This window comes from Mus caroli, unplaced genomic scaffold (assembly GCF_978045245.1).
Source record: "Mus caroli unplaced genomic scaffold, Mus_caroli_1 scaffold_20, whole genome shotgun sequence".
Taxonomy (NCBI): domain Eukaryota; kingdom Metazoa; phylum Chordata; class Mammalia; order Rodentia; family Muridae; genus Mus; species Mus caroli.
Window position 1 is genome coordinate 44817811 of NW_028227275.1, and position 15963 is coordinate 44833773.

The 15963-nt window shown below is 40.4% G+C and overlaps 1 protein-coding gene across 1 annotated transcript in view; it reads right to left on the bottom strand.

Moving 5' to 3' along the window:
* LOC110285306 (guanine nucleotide-binding protein G(q) subunit alpha) overlaps positions 1–15963 on the bottom strand; it is a 252470-nt gene that overhangs the window by 71125 nt on the left and 165382 nt on the right. The gene's annotated exons all lie outside the window — the stretch shown is intronic.

Here is a 15963-nt window from a genome sequence, read left to right on the forward strand (position 1 = left end):
AGATGCTAGTGTACACACAATCTGGTGTCAAGAGTGAGCCGCACACTGAGAAGCAGTTAGCTATTTTCAGGACCTCAGGCAGAGTTCTGGGGAAGACCACAGGTAAACCACATAGCTCACCAATGTAGTGCTGGTAAATCTTATGGATATTTCTCTGATTGTTTCTACAGAGGGAAAATGGAACACAGGACCTACCACAGCAGGTCTTGCTCTACTCACTGAAGGCAAGCATTCAGATGAAATAAAAAGGCCTCATAGTCAAAGCTAGAAGGATTTTCAAACAAGTCGTTATGCGTTCAAGAGAGCTTCAGGCTATTCTAGTTCCTACACTCCAGAAGTGAAAAAGCCAAAGGTAACTTCCACATTTACTGAGAGCCTTCAGACACAAACACTGAGCTCCATTTAAAGGGAAATAAATCCACTGCAAACAAGTACTGTGAATCACAGATAGAAGGGACCTCAATCAACGACAGTCTATTCTAATTCTCAACTGCGGTTCATACAATCCTTTATTTTGTCCCTTTGTTGCTTATTCCCTTTTGCATTTGAATCTCAACAACAACAACAACAACAACCCTGCAAAAAAGTATCCTAGTGACTTCTTGGTTGGTTTGGTTTTTCTGCTCAACAGAAGTGGAATAGCATTACAGCTTATGCTACCACCCCACCTTCACTTGGTGCCAGCTGAGCATGGCCTTGTGTAAGCTGTTCAACATCTAAACTTGTTTCCAGATCCCCCAGTCTTGCATGATGTTAGCCTGGAATAATGATAGCACCTGCTGCTCCAAAGGCCAAATTACAGTATTCATAGAGGCAGTAGTAAACTCAAAGGCTAAAGGAAAAGAAATATAAGACCAGCATCAGGAGCCATGCACAAGCATGCATATCAGCCCCTGTGACCTCAGTCAAGCCATTCAAGTCTCCTTTGGCTCAAATGCAAACCATTCTGGAAGCTCACTGGATACTGATCATTTGCAAATACCTTGAAGAAAACATGGATATAAACTCATTATTAAGAGGCTTCGCCTCCTGACTTTGTAGCTGGACAGCTGACCCTCTTTAGAGTACTCTGCATACACAGTTCCCACTGCATCTCTTTATGGCTATTATCAGGCCAATGATATAGAAGATAAAGTGACACTGAGCCACTGTTGGCTAGTGTCATGAATGAATGACTCATTCACATAGAACCACCTCTCTATGCTTTTGATCAACTGTCAGCTCAGCTAAACTACAAGTTTCTACATAACAAGGCCCTTGAAGCCCCCAGTGAAGAGTAGAGCTCCAGAGTCAAATCCCTGTGGCAGGATCCCTGCTTCTCTGAGCCCAGCTCCCATGTCCTTCTTAATGTTGCTATGAGATGTAGACTATGAAGTGTCTCCTCAAGCAGTGCAGGGATCAACAGCAGTAGCAAAAAGAAAGACCATGAGTAACAACCCAAGATAAAAAGGGCTTCAACCTTAACTCTTTCAAATACAGTCTTATGCCCTAGGGCAGGTCTGCCACCTTCTTCAAGTCTAGTGTTCTCATCTATAATGCAGACAATTTGCCATGGGCTACCAGAAAAAGAGGTGTCATGAAATAAGATTTCTGCTACAAGTATTAGAATGGCTATGAACTCTTAGGAGATTTAAAAACCAACTACTTTTTTTTACTTAATTTACTTTTTTCAATAGATACTTGTCTCTTGCATGTCAGCCAATCCACTAAGGACTGATAGAGTGGAAAATTTATATGGTATATGTTATACAAAATGTTATGACAAGAAAATATCAGATAAAGTTTTAAGAATCATATTCTACTCTATTGCATTAAGACTTTACCAATTAACATTGTTAAATGTCCACTTCTAACATGATTAGATTTTCATTGTTAATATTCATTTTGGTACTTCACTATAAGGCACGTTGCTGCTCAGGGAAAACCTTCCTTTTGACTTTGATGCTCTGTAGCCTGTGCCTGTTTACCTAACATACATTAGACTGCTTTTACCATTTACAATATTCTTTTGCTTTTTCCACCATAACAGTATAACTTTTCACGTAATACTTCTGTTTAGTTCTTTGCTCATGCCTGTTTTGTGTTTGGCTGTATCATTATATCAGTACTGAAGACACAGGAAGTTAGCCACTTGGTACCGCACTAAATAACAAGCAGGCAGCTTCCAAGAGCATAATGCTGGATGCATTATAAGATTTCAGGAGAGAAAATCTCAACCTCGGCCTCTGAGTGGAAGACAGTGGCCGTGTGCTTTATTATCTCCCTGGTTAGGATGGAGTACATTATGAATAGCATCTTCAGTTTATACAAAGTTGCAACAATAAAAAAATGGAAAGGGAGACTTCTGACGATATATAATATTCATGAAGATTCAAAATGATTAGGCATTGGCTATACAGTTGCTATACAGAATATTTGTGAACCACTAATTACTCGAATTTTAATAACTATCTGACACACGTGTTCTGAAATGAGAAGAGTGCTCGTTAGGTCATTGGAAGTCAAGAAGATATCTGTGGCACAAAACTTAAAACTGCACTGGAGTAACACCTTTGCAAACTCAGGGCTCAAGGCTTAGAGATATCTTCTCTTCTCTTCTCTTCTCTTCTCTTCTCTTCTCTTCTCTTCTCTTCTCTTCTCTTCTCTTCTCTTCTCTTCTCTTCTCTCTTCTCTTCTCTTTGCTGTCTGCCCACAGGGCTGCAGCACTAGTGGTTCAGACTTTGAAGGCAGGGACTAATGAGACACCCTGCCCCCCACCCCACCCCTTCCGGCAAACAACAACACAGGAGCACAAATGAACAACTCTTTGTTTCAGCAGAGAGGTCAACTCCGATTCAGGATATGCACCTCTGTCATTTCCAAGATTACATATGACATGTGGTTCATTTCCTAATACTAGGTTTAAAAACAAAATCTAATAATTTTAGTCATTGTAATGTCTGTACTCCTAAAATCTTATTAGCCAGCCAAGTATGTTGTTACTGGCTTGGGATATTACTTTGCTTGACAACAGAAAGACAAAACAGACAAAGCATATTGCCCTGAACAAAGCTTCCCCCACTAACTAACTAACTAACTAACTAACTAACTAACCAACAACAGAAACAAACAATAAAAATGCTACCTCACCCTCAAGGCCTTGCAGAGGGGCTAGATTATTTCTATAATTTTCCACATGAAATATGGCCAGTGAAATTTCAGTTAAAACTCTTCAGGAGAATTGAAAGTGAATGGCTCACTCTCTCAGATCTGGGCAAAGAAAAAGTCATTTTGGAGCACACTGCTCCTGTGGTCCTGCAGCCCATTAGCTGGAGGAACAAGAAACTGCTCACCAGTAAACACATGAAGTGAGATGGGCAACAACCCATCTCTGCCCTTCAAGGAACAATGGATCTGAACAGCAAAAAGAGAATAAGAGAATTCTCACTTTACCCAAGCATGTTTTTAAAACAAATGAGTTAAAGAACTGTCATTCTTAAGAATTCAAATTTCAAAAAGATGAGTTAAGAGTCAGCTGTTAAAGTTACTGTATACTTCTACAGAGAACATGGTGATAGCAATGGTCTACACTGTAACACTTGAGTGGTGTATATCTGAAAGATATATTTACGGATGGATCAGAAAGTAAGTTTTATTGTACTAATATGATTTAAGAAAATCTGTACACTTGAAGAAATATTTCAAATCATATTTCTTAAAAAAATAAACATTTTCTTTTTATCTGTGATGGTTACTTTTAATAGTCAGCTTGACTAGACTGATAAATATCACCTGAGAGGACGAGGTGGGAAGGCTATGTTAAGATCTCAGAAGGAAAGAATACTTAACCTTGGAAAATAACAGTATCCTAAACTGTTCAAAACACCAATCAATTACTACTTCACCAGAGGTTTTCTGGCAAAGATGAGGACACACTATTATATCTTTCCTTAGGAGTTAATCCACACAAGCCTATCCATGGGCTTGCACAAGAAAATGCCTCCCAGGAAAGCTGTCTGTTGCAGAGAATAGGGAAAAAAAAAAAAAAAAGCCAGGCGTGGTGGCACATGCCTTTAATCCCAGCACTTGGGAGGCAAAGGCAGGCGGATTTCTGAGTTCGAGGCCAGCCTGGTCTACAAAGTGAGCTTCAGGACAGCCAGGGCTACACAGAGAAATCCTGTCTCAGAAAAAAAAAAAAAAAAATCAAGTCTGCCTGAATGGAATAGCACAATGGTCTCTCTGGTCTCCCACTGTGTGAGAGTGTGTTCCTCTGCAATGGCACCTCTGGTCATTGCCCACTTTCACCTTTAAGAGTGTCTCACACATCATTCTGAAAGAAACTCTGATACACTGTTCTATATCTCATTTGGAGAACAGACTGGGGAGCTGACAGGAGGCCAAAGCAAAACCCTGGCATTTCTTTAACTACTGGACCACATGGTTCTTACCCAGGTCTTGTTTCACTTGTTTGTGGGGGAATTTTCAAGAACTTAGAGCTAAATATACTAAAGAAGCATTAGAAGGCTCCAAACAGAGCTTAATGGGCTATTTTGCTGGGGTCGTTAAAGACCCGAATGACGATAGAGATGCAGACTTTAAGGCCCAGTTATGAGGTTTCAGAAGGGAACAAGGTCTATACCATGAACTAGACTATAGGCCATGGTAATTGGTTTCTGCATTTAGGCAGATTTACAGTGAGAAAGAGCTAAAATAAGGAGGAAATGTGTAGTGTGTGGAGGAAGGACTGTAAATATGGTTATGTTATGGTTAAGGTTCTCTGAGGATGACACCCCTTTATGCAAGAGTTTCCCACTGAAAATCCATTTGTAAAGGAGAATGTCTAAGATGATAGAGCCTGCTGGAAACCAGTGACTAGGAAAAGTGTTTTCCCACCTCAGACACAATACAGTGGGATTGTGGTCCCAGGAACCCAGACTATAAGCCAGCATCAGAATTTGGCACTGTTAACCAATTGGCTCTTATTTTGCAGGCATGTAAGTTGCAGGATCGATAGCGTTATGGATGCTTGTGCCAAGGTTCCAGAAACTGCTGAGGCGAGGCAATGTAAGGCAGAACTGGAGTCTTAGTCAGGAGACTCCAAGAGGGCCCCACACAAGGCTATGGATATAAAGACTCAGTGGAGACTCTAGGATATGAGAAATCATAGGAGAGTCAGATGTTTGCCAAGAAAACCTGTGAGCAAGTTTAAGGAATGCTTTATTGAAATGAAAAACTAGGCCAGAACTAAACTCATAGGGCACTGACCTAGGTAGGAGCTGAGACTTAGCAACCTATGTATGGAGATTTGGAGTGAAACCCAGAAGGGAGACCAGAGCCTGCACAAATACTTGGGCTACATTTTTAAAATCACCAACATCTAAAATTCAGAGATTTTGCATGAACATCTCCCATCTACAAAAAAAAAATGAACAAACAAACAAACAAACATCCAAGATATATTACTTCTCTTAATAAACTCTAAAACCCAGTGACACTTTGGATTCCAAGAAGGTAAGGGACCGTTTGTATGGTATGCTAAATTAAGAACAATGGGAGAAGACATAATGAAAAATGCTTAGCTATGTTGTACACAAGCTGATCAGTTTCAGGTCACTTGTTTAGCCCCCTACCCATCGTACAAGTGCCCACCCTCCCTGCAGAGCTGCCATAACTGTTGCCTTCTTTGTGTGATAAGGAACACTGGTAGTCTCCGGAATCCTGGGCCTGACTCCTGATAGAAGGTATTTTCTGTTTTTGTGGTATGCATACATGCGTGGCTGCTATTATATGTTCAATTCTCATTTGTGAGTTACATAATTATAATGCCACAGGTTATTACTTTGGGCTTATTTTTTTTTAACTGATACTTCTTGACAAAAAAGATTTTTTTTTTTAATCTACAGAGAAACCCCAAGCCCAGTGGGAGCATTTGTATTTTCAAAGACATACAAAGCTCCAACCTAGTCAAAACTTTAAGACCCCAGATAGATGCTCATGAAGTCTTGCAGGTATCACACACATGTGTTCTTTGCCTTCAATTCCATGAGCTTCCATGGAGGGCTAAAGTGACTGTGATGCAGCCCTGGGTATGAAGTACAACAACGAGATTTATCTTCTAGAGACCCAAACTGCCTAAGGACACAGACTTTGTCTGCACCTGGCTATGTCCACGTTTTAGCTGATGCTTCCTTCCTACTGTGCTGTCTGCAGACCATGCGTTGCCATGCTGTCTGCCAACCTTGAGTTGCTGTGCTGACTGCAGGCCTTCAGTTGCTCTACTGTCGACCATGGGTTCTGTGCTATCTGCAGACCACGGGTTCTGTGCTGTCTGCCAACCTTGGGACAGCATTACTGACAGCATTTTCATCCTCTCTCCAATGAGCTAAGGCAGAAACATCCCCGAGCAGTATTTGATGCCCTCTCCCTGACCCTCTCCGAGTGTGTGACCCAAGTGTGATGGACAGTCCATAGGCACTGCTTCTTTCCCTTCTGCAGTTCCTATGGGCACAATTTACATTCATTTAAGTATTTTAAATTCCTTGGCTTGGTTGAAGGAAATAACAACCTTCCTATACCACCAGCATCTGGTTTCTTTTAGAAAAAAAGCAGAGAATGGAAGAAATGAAATCTACTCCAAACCAAGGCAGAAGACTCAAAGAGAAAAAATAATAAGAGGAAAGAGGAAAGTCAGAGCATCATTAAGGGAGCACAAAGCTCAAAACTGCATATATAAAAATAAAAGCCCCAACCACTTACCTAGGTTAATCTCCATTCTATGAAAATATTCTTCCTTTTAATTTTCCATTCAAGAACATAAGATTTAGGATACATAAATCGTCTAGATTTTTTAATGATGAGAAAAATGTCAATATATTCAAGAGTTCAAAGAGAAGCATCCTGCTATCTCACTGTTCATATTTGTCTGTAGAGATTCCAACCATGCTGACAAACACCTTAGGTCACAGACTGTTTAATAGTTTCCGTGTTCAAGGACAATATTAGTGCTACAGAGCACTATTGAGGTGTCTTCCTTTCCGATCTATTTGTTCAGAAATGTGATCTAACAAGACTCAAGGTATGACAATACAGTATAGTGCTAGACAGAAGGAAATACTCTCATCTAGAAATGGAGGCCCTGTTAGGCTGCTGGTGCCATTTGGAGCTAGTCTCACAACTTTTCCAGGCCATGAGTTGGCTTTTATAACTTGGTAATTTAGTTGAAGAGTGGCTGTGATGCTCTGGTCTTATGATTATGCATTAAAGCATAAGCCAGGATAAAATGCTAGCCAATTATACATAGGCAGTAAAGACACATACAAGGCAGGGCCCTGGGCTTTCATCCAGTGATCCCAGCAACTCTGGTCCTACTCAAAAAATAGGACAGCTGCTATAAGGATATAATTTTGTTTTTGAAAAGAAAAATTAACATTGGTACTATATCCTTAATGATTAAATGCTAAATTCCAACCCATCCTATATGTAGTAATTAGCTATTAATCCTATTCAAAAGGTATTGTATTTACTTACATGTCAAAACTTCAACAGAGTAGAAAAGGCAAGGTAGAAATTCTCACCAATAGTATCAATAATGAATGTTTATGTATGATTCTTCTCCTTCTAGCACCTGTAAGATTTTTCTGAAGTGAACATTCTATATCTAGGCTTCTTCATAACAGTGTTAGTTCACCTTACATGAAGAGTCCGAAATACTCATAATTAATGTTGTCTGTTTTACACAATAGATAAAGCATAAAGGTCAAGAGCACAACTAACTACTGCCTTCATTTCAGCAACCTCCCCCCACCCCCATGCACAGTATTACCAGGAATTTGTAGCCCTCTCAACACAGCTAAAGCTCCATATCCCACCAGCAATCTAGAGTCCAACAGAAAGAGGCAGAAGTGGTAGGAAGGACTGATGTCTCAGTGAAGTCTAAGTAGTGGAATCTACTGATGGTAGGCTCTTCAAGCTCACAAGAAAGACAACCAGCTAGGCGTAAGGTCATGGCCACTGAATGGTACTTTCCAGTTAACAAAATGGCCATATTCAGGAAATGTAATAGTGCTTCTCAAACTCAGAACAATACTGGCATCCTCAGGACTACTTGAGCAAACACCAGAGACTCTAAATTAAGTGTCCTATGACATGAGTTTTTTAAAAAAGTTTTTGTTTAACACAAGGTCTTACTATATAGCTTTGGCTGCCACAGAGCTCACTACATAGACTACGTTTGCCTAAAACACATAGATCCACCTGCCTTTGCTTCCAAAGTGTTGGGAGAAAGGCATGCATTAACATGTGCAGCTCTATGACATGGTATTTTAATGCTACCCTAGTCATCTACACTTAGACCTTAATAGGAGGCTGACAACTAGAGCCAGGCTGAGAAGGAAAAAGCAATTTAAGAAGATAATCTATGTGTTTCATCTTCAAATGAGAAAAACATTAAGTTTTGTTTTACACAGTATATGGAACAACTATGGCACTATTACCTGTTTGAGAGCCACGGTGCTAGCCAGCATCCACTGGGTAAAGCAGAGGTAGAGCCTCCCCAGTTATGTGCTGTACAGAGTCTACTACCTAACACCATGAATCTTGATTTCAGCTAAGAATGGAAGCAAAAGTATTACAAACCATTTCAGCATGGAATAACTTAAAGATAGTGGACATTATCTTCCAAATGCAGACATGTGTTCCAAAAACACTCCCACTATGTACAACAGCCTATATGGGCCAGTTTTGTAAAGGTAGATGTTCAATCCCTTCAAGGCCAAGCTTGAAGTCTGAAGAGTAGCTTGAAAGGTACTTAAATGTTTCCACATAATGATGTGATTTTGCTGTCAAAACTCAAGGAAAGTATAGTAAGGGAGGTACCAAATCAACTACAAAAATGCAGACGCTAAATCCTTTGGCAAAGCTTTAACCCACATGTGTAACCTAAACAATGCAATCCCTTTCAATGAACTAAAGTAATGGCTGATCAACATGAGCAGCAAAGACAGATTACAAGTCTCAATTAAAAGCCCGAGGAGGAGCTAGAGAGACAGATCACTGGTTGAGAACACTGTCCATTCTTCCAGACGATCTGGGCAGCTCACAACTATCTGTTATTTTAGTTCTAGTGGTCTGGTACCTTCTTCTGGCCTCCTCAGTCACTAGACACACACAAAATGAGCAGACATACCTGAAGACAAGACACCCATACACATAAACTAATAATTCAAGACATATGTACTATTTGTAAAAATCCTGTGTATAACTGTGATAGAATCAAAAATGAATAATGGCATTTAGTAAGCATAGCCAACTGACAGTTATTTTCTTCCTCCTCCTCCTCAGCTAAGTAGCCCCTGCAATGTCCTTTTATGTATGCTAAAGAGTTCTCTTACAGTGAACTTCAATACAGACTACATAATTACTGTCATAAGAATTATAAAATTGTTTAAAATCTAGGCTAGAGAAGTAGTCAGTAGAGTGCTTACTTTGCTAACAGAAGACCTAGTCAATCCCCAGAAGACAGTTTAAGAAATGAAAAAAAAAAAAAAAAAAAAAAAGTTGGGAGTAGTGGTGTCAACTCCTGGGCTGGGAAGATGAAGTCAGGCACTGGCTAGCCTAGTCTACTAGGAGAGAGAGTTCTCGGCCAATGAGATACTTTCAGTACATCTGCCCTACCCCCAATTACATGTGTACACACACACACACACACACACACACACACACACACTTTAAGAAGGCTGCTGGCTTGCCTGTAATTCAAAGACTGGGCAATGGAAACAGGGCAAGCTGGATTGCTAGACTAGCTGAATCTTTGTGCTTCAGCCAGAGTCCCTGCCTCAAAAATAAAGTGAAGGGCAGCTCATGGAGACTCAACACATCAGCCTCCAGCCTCCACAGGCACGGGCAAACAAATCTGCATACATGTATATGTATGCTACCACATGTATCCATATATGGAAAGACATAATTAAAATAGTTCATATCACAAAGACTGAACATCTTATTAAAGATACTTTTAACAAGAAGGTAAAAGAATGTTTATGAATGTCTACATGCTTTAAAGAAAATGTGGACTCTTCTGAGTTAACAGTCAGTCTATCCAGGCAGCCTGGAGACTTGGCACATGCCACATGAAAGCCAAATCAATTGAGAGGAGAAGAAACTGTTCTGCTTATCACAGATAAGAGATGAGGTAGTGGTCTGTAAGGGGCAGGTAAAGAAAAATGGAAATTTCTGTTTTTTAGAGAGTTATGAAGAATCTTCTGGAACCCTAATAAAGATTTGTATGGAAATCAAAACATAAAGGTAGTAATTAAGTAGATATTTCAATAATTCAAAGACTAAAGAGATATTTCACCTCAAAATTTTTTTTCTCCTCTCTTTCTCTACCACAATCTTGATACAGAAGCCCCTTAGACACTGTTAATACACGTTCACATTCTGGTACAGTCTCTGTCCTCTGTCATTAGTATATATTAGCAGGATCCATTTCCATCAATGAAACACAGACTCACACCTGTGTCTCTGATACTGTTTCTCAATATGATCTCTATGACAGCCAGTCGCCAGGAAGTGGGAAACTATTAACTGGTGTCACTGTATTATAAAGTCTCAGTTAAATATAGCATGGTGGAAAACTAATAGCCAATGTTCCAGGAACCAGAAGACACCCACTCACAACATGCAGGAATTACCAGCTCTCAGGCCATGACTACTATCTGGTTTTGCTTCTGCAATTTCACTAACACCTTGATTTTTACAGGTCTGTGGAGATGCTCGTGTGAAGTGGGAATTGGTATAGGAATGACATCTGATGGCAGGGACAGTCCTAGCTCCTAAAGGTGAACCTTCAAGGAAACGGATGGGCTGTAGGTGATGCACAGTCATGACATCTCTACCTACACTTTTGCTCTAGCTTCCAAAGATTGTCAGGGTCTCATGTGACTTAAACTAGTTGTAAGTAATTGCCCTCGACAGCTCATCTCTCAGAATGCATTACCCAGCAAAAGAATTCTCCACTGGCTCCGGATCACGTGCTCTCTAACCTGCTGTGCCTCTGCTCAGGGTAAGTGAGGAGAGAGCACATGTAGGTCAGAGCCATTCTCTGGAGACACTTAAACTCACCCCAGACTCTGAGCAACGTTTAGAGTACTTTTACTCCCTATCCTGGGGGCGGGGAAAGAGCTCCTCTAATGCTTTGCCACTTTTTAAATATGGGTCACAAAATCAAGAGTTAAAATTCAAAAAATTAAAAGGCCAAATCCCCATGGCTCCTAAGATTCTCTAGGCCATATTCCTCTCATACATATAACTGTTGTATTCGTTTTACTGGTGTCTTTTGTTTCTTGCTTGCTGATTCTAATAAAAAGGGGTTTAAAAAAAATTAAAAAAGCAAACCCAGACTAAGCCTCACAGACCAGCATATTTTATTTTTCTTTAAATCCAGATGTCCAGGAGCAAAACTCTTGTTTCAATTACTCACAAAGTGATGTGCAATGGAAGTCATAGCACAGACTAGCTGTCCAGCTCTGCAGGGCTGTATATACTATCCTAGGGTGTGTCTCTAATGGGCAGGGGGAAATTGACATGGTAGACCCAAAAGAAGAATTAGTAGGAGAAGCCTGACATTAGAGTATGTGGTAGCGTGGAATAAACTACAAAAACAGGTTGATAAAATTAACTCTAAACTGTGAATCCAGATAGTTATCTTTAAAATGAGTATTCCAAAAAGCACTGAGAGGAAACATATAACAGCATGCTCTTAAAAGGACAATAGTTAAATGGTCGCCAGATCCCCTTTATGTTAATACTGACTGTGTAGAAACTAGTTTTCTTCTGTCGTTTCTACTATCCTCTACTGAATGTTATGTGTAAACCACTTGATTCTATTCCATATCTACCTAAGCACTACACTGTGACAAGCAGATAAGGAGACACTCATGCACAAAGTTAAAGTCCTGGGGGGGGGGGGGGGGGGGATACCGCCATGATGGTATATCCTTGCAGTCTCAGGACTTAGCAGGCCGAGGCAGAAGGCTCATTTCTGAGTTGGAAGGGAATGATCTACATTACAGGGAGGTTAATGATTTAGTGCTTGACACCTGCTGCTCTTGCTTTCCTAGCTATGCTTCTGCTGAGGCAGAGTAAGCAGCCCCCTCTCCCTGGGTAATTAATTCAACTGCTAAGAGGACTCTTTTAGTTGGCTCTCAGTTCCTGTGTTTCTTTTTTGTTCAGCAGTACAAAGCCAGTAACTGGAGGGCTAATACTTGGCTACCATAACACAACAATAAAAAACAAAGTTGTAAGGTGTTCAATCTTCAGTCAGATTCATGAAAGAGCTACTGATAAACCACATGATCATCTCACTGGATACTAAAAAAAAAAATCATCTCACAAAATCCAACCCCCCCCTCATGATAAAAGGCTTGGAAAGATCAGGAATTCAAGGCCCATACCTGAACATAGTAAAAGCAATATACAACAAACCAGTAGCCAACATAAAACTAAATGGAGAGAAACTTGAAGCAATCCCATTAAAATCAGGGACTACACACAAGACTGCCCCCTCTCTCCCTATCTATTCAATATAGTACTTGAAGTTCTACCTCGAGCAATTAGACAACAAAGGGAGGTCAAAAGGATACAAATGGAAAGGAAGAAGTCAAAATATCACTATTTGCAGATGATATGATAGTATACTTAAGTGGCCCCCAATATTTACACCAGTGAACTCCTAAACCTGATAAACAACTTCAGCAAAGTGGCTGGATATAAAATTAACTCAAATCAGTAGCCTTCCTCTACTCAAAGGATAAATAGGCTGAGAAAGAAATTAGGGAAAATACACCCTCACAATAGTCACAAATAATATAAAATACCTTGGTGTGACTCTAACCAAGCAAATGAAAGATCTGTAATGACAAGAACTTCAAGCCTCTGAAGAAAGAAATCGAAGATCTCACAATATGGAAAGATCTCCCATGCTCATGGATTGGCAGGATTAATATAGTAAAAATGGCCATCTTGCCAAAATCAATCTAAAGATTTAATGTAATCCCCATCAATATTCCAATAGAGATAGAAAGAACAATTTGCAAATTCATTTGGAATAACAAAAACCCAAAATAATGAAAACCATTCTCAACAATGAAAGAACTTTTAGAGGAATCACCATCCCTGACCTCAAGCTGTATTACAGAGCAATAGTGATAAAAACTGCATGGTACTGGTACAGAGACAGGCAGGTAGATCAATGGAATAGAATTGAAGACCCAGAAATGAACCCACACACCTATCACCCACACTTGGTCTTTGACAAGGGAGCTAAAACCATCCAGCGGAAAAAAGACAGCATTTTTAACACATGGTGCTGGTTCAAATGGAGGTCAGCATGTAGAAGAATGCAAATCGATCCATTCTTGTCTCCTTGTACAAAGCTCAAGTCCAAGTGGATCAAGGACCTCCATATAAAACCAGAGACACTGAAACTAATAGAAGAGAAAGTGGGGAAGAGCTTCAAACACATGGGCAAAGGGGGAAATTTACTGACCAGAACACCAATGGCTTATGCTCTAAGATTAATAATTGACAAATGAGACCTCATAAAATTGAAAAGCTTCTGTTAGGCAAAGGACACTATCAATAGACAAAATGGCAACCAACAAATTGGGAAAAGATCGTTACCAATCCTACATCCAATGGAGGGCTAATATCCAATATATACAAAGAATTCAAGAAGTTAGACTCCAGAAAACCAAATAACCCTATTAAAAATGGGGTACAGTGCCAAACAAAGAATTCTCAACTGAGGAAATTTGAATGGTTGAGAAGTACCTAAAGAAATGTTCAACATCCTTAGTCATCAGGGAAATGCAAATCAAAACAACCATGAGATTCCACCTCTCATCAGTCAGAATGGCTAAGATTAAAAATTCAGGTGACAGCTGATGAAGGAGAGGATGTGAAGAAAGTGGAACACTCCTCCACTGTTGGTGGGATTTCAAGCTTGTACAACCACTCTGAGGACCGAGCTATACCACTCCTGGGCATATACCCACAAGATGCTCCAACATATAACAAGGACAATGCTCCACTATGTTCATAGCAGCCTTATTTATAATAGCCAGAAGTTGGAAAGAACCCAGATGCCCCTCAACAGAGGAATGGATACAGAAAATGTGATACATTTACACAATGGAGTACTGCTCAGCTATGAAAAACAACGAATTCATGAAATTCCTAGGCAAATGGATAGAACTATAAAATATCAGCCTGAGTGAAGTAACCCAGTCATAAAAGAATACACATGGTACTGATAAGTGGATATTAGCCCAGAAGCTCAGAATAGCCACGATACAATTCACAGACCATACGATGTTCAACCAAAGTGTGGATGTTTCAGTCCTTCTTAGATGGGGGAACAAAATACTTGTGGGAGGAAATACAGAGACAAAGTATGGAGCAGAGATTGAAGGAAAGGCCATCCAGAGACTGCCCTATTTGGGGATCCATCCCATAGACAGTCACCAAACCCAGACACTATTGTGAATGCCAAGAAGTGTTTGCTGACAGGAGACTAATACAGCTGTCTCCTGAGAGGCTCTGCCAGAGTCTGACTAATACAGAGGTGGATACTCGCAGCCAATCATTGGACTGAGTACGGGGTACTGAAGAACAACCCCATAGGAAGAACAACAACATCAATCAACCATATTACCCAGAGCTCCCAGGGACTAAACCACTAACCAAAGAGTCCACATGGAAGAACCCATGGGTTCAACTCCATACTTAGCAGAGGATGGCCTTGTGGGACATCAATGGGAGGAGAAGCCCTTGGTCCCGGGAAGCTTCAATGCCCCAGTGTAGGGGAATGCCAGGGCGGGGAGGTGGGAGTGGGTAGGTGGTTGGGTGGGGAAGCACCCTCATAGAAGCAGGGGGAGGAGAGATGGGATAGGGGATTTCTGGAGGGGAAACCAGGAAAGGAACAACATTTGAAATAAAACATTCAATAAAAAATATTAGAATGAGCCAGGCGTGGTGGTGCATGCCTTTAATCCCAGCACTTGGGAGGCAGAGGCAGGCTGATTTCTGAGTTCGAGGCCAGCCTGGTCTACAGGGTGAGATCCAGGACAGCCAGGGCTACACAGAGAAACCCTGTCTCAAACCAACCCCCCAGCCCCCAATAAAAACCCCAAAAAGAAAAAAGAATGCATTTAGACTCACATATATAGTTTACAAAAGCTATTATTTAAAATTTGTCCATTTGAAATAGTTGTAAATTCTTTTTATAATGTATTTATTTTATGTGCATTGGCATTTTGCCTGCATGTATGTCTAGGTGAGGACATTGGATCACTTGGAACTGGAGTTACAGACAGTTGTGAGCTGCCATGTGTTTGCTGGGAACTGAACCCAGGTCTTCTGCAAAAGCAGGTGGCTCTTAACTGCTGAGCCATCTCTCCAGACCCTAGTTGTCAATGTTTTATCTATAGAAAAAAAATTAAAGGAGTTATGTTCCTGTTATTTATTCTGGTTCTATAAAAACAACACGACCATCACGTGGGAAGCAGATAAAGGCCTAGAAACTCACAGAAATGTTCTCCTTCTCATGTCAGTAATAAACGAGCTTGAGGAACTACAGTCTCAAAGCAATGTCTTCGGTGGTCACGTACTTTTAGCTGTAGAACCTTTTAAAAACTAGTCTCTTTTGTGACAAAGTAAACAACTAGGACACAGAGCCTTTTTTTTTTTTCCCATAACTCCTTAACTACTTCTGACTACTCCTTTATTTTATTTTATGTTTTTGGTTCAAGACACGGTTTCTCTGTGTAGCCCTGAAGCAGCATAATATGATGCTTACATTCAGCAAAGACAAGTATCCTTATTCCCCTCTCTGCTCATCTGGCGTGATTTTTCACTACATGGTGATGACAGCTGTTTCTCAGGGTGCAGGTTCCAAAGAGTTTTCAGTTTATTTATGACTGATTT